Here is a 5282-nt window from a genome sequence, read left to right as displayed (position 1 = left end):
TCCTCAGTTTTAAACCCACAGTGTTCAGTCTTCATTTTTTTTTTTTAAGATTTTATTTATTTATTTGACAGAGAGAGATCACAAGTAGGCAGAGAGGCAGGTAGAAAGAGAGAGAGGAGGAAGCAGGCTCCCCACTGAGCAGAGAGCCCGATGTGGGGCTTGATTCCAGGACCCTGGGATCATGACCCGAGCCGAAGGCAAAGGCTTTAACCCACTGAGCCACCCAGGTGCCCCTCAGTCCTCATTTTTGATTGCAGTAAAATACATGTAACATAAAACTTACCATCTTATTCATTTGAAAAAAAAATGGAATGCTTCATGAATTTACATGTCATCCTTGCGCTGGGGACACGCCCATCTTCCCTTGTTCCAGTTTTGGCAAGCATCCCTCTTACTCATCTTTACGTGTACGGTTCATTAAGTCATGTTAAATATATTTACATCTTTGCAGCAACCATCCCCATCCGTCTCCAGAACTCCTTTCATCTTGCAAAATGCAAACCCTGCACCTGTTAAACCCTAACTCCACATTGCCCCCCCTCCCTGAGTCCTCTGGCAACCACATTATTTTCTATTCTGTTTTCTGTCTCTGAGAATTTGACTGCTCTATGTGCCTCATCTAATATGTGGAATCATACAGTGTTTGTCTTTTTGTCACTGGTTTCTCTCGGCCTAATGTTCTCAAGGTTCATCCATGTTGTTGCAGGTGTTAGGATTTCCTTCCTTTTTAGGGCTGAACAGTATTCCACGGGACACACATACCACATTTTGTTGATCTGTTCATCAACAAATGACAGATCCGTTCATCAACAGTATCAACAGATACTTTGATTTCGTCCACCCTTTGCTTATTGTGAATAATGCTATGAATGTCAGTGTCCACGTAACTCTTAGAGACCTTTGATTTCATTTCTTTGGGGGTGTATACCCACAAATGGAGTTATGGATCATATGCAAATTCAGAGTGACAATGCCAAGTGTTGATGAAGATGTGGAAACTGGAATATTCATACGTTGTTGGTTGGAATGGAAACTGGGAGAGTCATTTTGGAAAACCATGACAGGGGCACCTGGGTGGCTCAGGGGTTAAAGCCTCTGCCTTCGGCTCAGGTCATGATCTCGGGGTACTGGGATCGAGCCCCGCGTCGGGCTTTCTGCTTAGCGGGGAGCCTGCTTCCTCCTCTCTCTGCCTGCCTCTCTGCCTATTCGTGATCTTTCTTTGTCAAATAAATAAATAAAATCTTAAAAAAAAAAAAAGAAAACCATGACAGTATATCCTAAAGGTAAGTATTCTAAATATATGTATAAATCTATAATCTAATAGAGTATGTTTACCTATGTTTACCTAACCAACCAAAAAGTGTATGTATGTGTCCCAAAACCCATGTTCAAGAATGTTCAGAGCAGCCCATTTTGTAATAGGTCCAAACTGACAATTATTCACCATAGTAGGATGGCTAAACAGAATGTGGGTATTCATACAAAGAAACGTCCAGACCAGTAGTTCTTAGCCATTTGTGTGCATTAGAATCACCTGAGGGCTTGTTAAACTCCTGATTACTGGGCTCCAGCTGTCTGTCCCCTATCACCACACAGAACAGATCTCACATTTCTCCCCCTTAGGTGTTTTTACCATTGTTGAAGATGGCTGCCAGCCGCCACCCCCTGCTCATTCTCTCCTCCCCTACATCAGCAGGAACGGGGACTGAGGAAGCCTTAGAAACCTGGTTTCTGATCATTAGTACAAACTCAAAAATCTCTCTTCTGTCAGGTCAGCCCTGCACCCCTGGATTTGTTGTTATGCTTATGAACGGTATCTCCCATAACTCTGACAAGTAATTAGTGCATAATTATGACATAATTATGACACCCATCTTTATCCTCTTTTATAGACAAGGAATTGACAATTAGCTGGATTAATTGCACGGTCCTGCTGCTAGACAAAAGTAGAGAGGAGATTCAAACCCACATCTTCTGACTCTGGGTCTAATGTTCCCTCTTCCATTGCCATCTGTGTCTCCAGAATGCAACACACGCCCCCCCCCTCCCAATCCGGATGCTACCAAGTTCCAGCTCTAAGGCGAGGCCCCCTTTCTCCAGGAAGCAAATACTGCAACCCGAAGCAAGATGGTTTTGCCTGATGTGAATATAGTATTGTTTAGCTACCTAATGTGCTTCTGGGCATTAAAAGCTCAGCCCTGAAAGAGCTCCTTTAGGCAGTGTCTGCTGTTTCTGTGGCTAATTGGCTGTCTAGGGAGGTGGATGCAGCTGTAGTGAAATGCTGATCTTTTCACCCTAATCAGCAAGAGCCAGCTGGGATACTGTTTCCTCCATGCATCAGCGTTTCTGAAACAGCTGCTTATGACTTTGGCCGAGCCAAGTGGGAAGCGGGGACTCCCTGAGAGTAGCCTGCAGCCTAAAGAGATTCAGCACCAAGGGCAGCGACTCAAGTCTCACTGAAGGAGTAAAAAGCCACAAAAGCAGAGAGAGGTTCTCAGTCTTGACTGCAAGCTGGAATCATCTAGAGAGATGAAAACAAAATTCCAATGTCTGGGCTCCATCCCAAGTCCAACTGGGATAGATCTGGCAAATATATACATATGTATATACATAGTGTTAAAACTCCTCTTTTCCAAGTGATTCCAGTGTTCAACAAGGATTGAGAATGGTCATGGTAATGAACCAACGAATAGGAGGGGGAGTGTTCCAAAGAACAGGCAGTGGTCACAAGACTTAGGGTTTATTTATTTATTTATTTATTTATTTTATTTTTTTTTTTTAAAGATTTTATTTATTTATTTGACAGAGAGAGATCACAAGTAGGCAGAGAGGCAGGCAGAGAGAGAGAGAGAGGAGGAAGCAGGCTCCCCGCTGAGCAGAGAGCCCGATGCGGGACTCGATCCCAGGACCCTGAGATCATGACCTGAGCCGAAGGCAGCGGCTTAACCCACTGAGCCACCCAGGCGCCCCTATTTATTTATTTTTAAAAGATATATTTATTCCTTTGAGACAGCAAGTGAGCAGGAGGAGGGGCAGAAGGAGAGAGAGGGAGAGTCTCCAACAGACTCCCGGCTGAGTGTGGAGCCAAAAGTAGGGCTTGATCCCATCACCCTGAGATCGTGCCCTGAGCCCAAATCAACAGTTGGGTGCTTAACTGACTGAGCCACCCAGGTGCCCCGAGACTTAGAGTTTTAAAAGGAACCTTCCAGGGGAGGTTACTTAGTTCTCTGCAGCCTTTCTTCCATGAAAACTATTCCTGGCTCAGTCTAATTGGGCAAGTGCTACTCTACTCTGGCATCATCCTCCTTGGGATCCCTCTTTCGTATATCTATGAGAAACAGCCTGGACATTCTTCATGCAAATTGGAGAGCTCAATTAGGTCCAATTCAAAACACACACACACACACACACACACACACAGAAAGAAGGAAGAGGCTGCAGATGTCTTGAGAATTGGCAGAGTGTTTCCTTCTTTCAAGATTTTTAAAAAGAAAAATCAAGGTGCACCTGGGTGGTTCAGTGCGTTAGAGCCTCTGTCTTTGGCTCAGGTCATGACCCCAGGATCCTGGGATCGAGCCCCACATCGGGCTCTCTGCTCAGTGGGGAGCCTGCTTCCTCCTCTATCTCTGCCTGCCTCTCTGCCTACTTGTGATCTCTGTATGTCAAACAAATAAAATCTTTAAAAAAAAAAAGAAAAATCAAGTGTTGCTCAGTTATTTATAATGGTGTAAAAACTGGAAACCACTTTAGAGTTAAAAATAGGGTGTTGTTGGGGCCCCTCGGTGGCTTAGTCAGTTGGGTGTCCAACTCTTGATTTCAGCTCAGGTCATGACCTCAGGGTCGTGAGATTGAGCCCTGCATTTGGCTCTGTGCTGGGCATGGAGTGTGTATAGAATTCTCTCTTTCTCTCCCTCTGCCCCTCTCCCCTGCTTGTGCTCTCTCTCTCTCGAAAATAAATAAATAAAATTAAAAAATTAAAGAAAAATGGGGTGTTGGCTGTATTTGTATAATTGAACAACCAGGAGTTGGGTGTCTGCATAGTGAAATTCAGAGCAGCCATGGCAAAATATGCTTCATATGAAAATGTAATGGTATAGAAGCTGTGTATGCTCTACTCCCTGAAAAAAATTTGATAATATGTACCACATGATCCCCACTTTAGAAAAAATATATGCACATCAATATTCGGATATGTTCAAAAATGAAAACCATTTCAAGTGTTAGCTGTTATCATGGAAAGTTGGTGAAACAGGGAATTTTTGTTTTGAATTTTTGAATTTTCCTACTCAATCCTTATTTCCATAGTAAACACACATTTCTTTTGTCAAGAAAAAAGTAATACAAAAACCCCTATATGATGAATGAACCAGTGAATTGATTCATAAGAATTTCCTGTTTTCAACAGAGGAATACAGGGAGTTTTAGGCAGGAATAAAATGTTAATGACATTCAAATAATGACAACAGTATAGATCCTTCCCTACAATCAAGAACTTCTTTAAGGCAAATGTCCATGCTTCCTTGGGGTTAAATATTAATCTGATAGAGCCCAGGCCAGCCTAGGAGATGAATTTTAGTTTATGTGAAATTTTTATGAACTAATTAGTGGGTTGGATCAAAGAGCAGGACCAGAACAGAGTCACAAAGAGGTCTCAGAAGATAACGCATTTCTTATTAATTCACCACTGCTTTCTTAAAAGGACATGAACTTGGACGAGGCAGTCACCTTCCCTGGATCAGAACACCTACAAATCTAAGGCATGTCCCAGGTGGGAAGCAGGGCTGGAAGCGGGAAGCAGGCTGTGGGAAGGAAACTTTACCAAATCTATCACAGACAAGGGCGGCAGAGCCAGCCTTTGGTCTTCTTTCAGTAAGACAGCTTCAGCAGGGAAGAGGGAGGAAATGAACAAGTTGGAACCATATTCACTTAAACATAAATGCAAAGCAGGGGCACCTGGGTGGCTCAGTCAGTTAAGCATCTGCCTTCAGCTCAGGTCATGATCCAGGGTCCTGGAATGGAGCTCCGCATTGGGCTCTCTGCTCATCAGGGAGCCTGCTTCCCCCTCTCTCTCTCTCTGCCTGCTGCTCCCCCTGCTTATACTCACTCTCTCTGACCAATAAATAAAATCTCTTTAATGAAAAAATAAAACAAAACCATAAATACCGAGCCCTGTTTGATGGGGTCTTAGAGGAGTCGTGACCCAGCAGCAGTGTTGCCCCTGGTGTGCCACCATGAATGATTAAATACGAAGCGATGTAAAAAGCTCACGGTTCCATTAAGGC

At 43.6% G+C, this 5282-nt stretch overlaps 1 pseudogene; it reads right to left on the bottom strand.

Moving 5' to 3' along the window:
- Positions 1 to 300: 300 nt before the first annotated feature.
- Positions 301 to 399, bottom strand: LOC132004603 (U6 spliceosomal RNA; annotated as a pseudogene).
- Between the last annotated feature and the right edge of the window lie 4883 nt (positions 400 to 5282).

Source organism: Mustela nigripes, chromosome 16, assembly GCF_022355385.1.
Source record: "Mustela nigripes isolate SB6536 chromosome 16, MUSNIG.SB6536, whole genome shotgun sequence".
Lineage (NCBI taxonomy): Eukaryota > Metazoa > Chordata > Mammalia > Carnivora > Mustelidae > Mustela > Mustela nigripes.
Note: the sequence above shows the minus strand (reverse complement) of the source record. Positions and strands in the feature narration are given on the sequence as shown.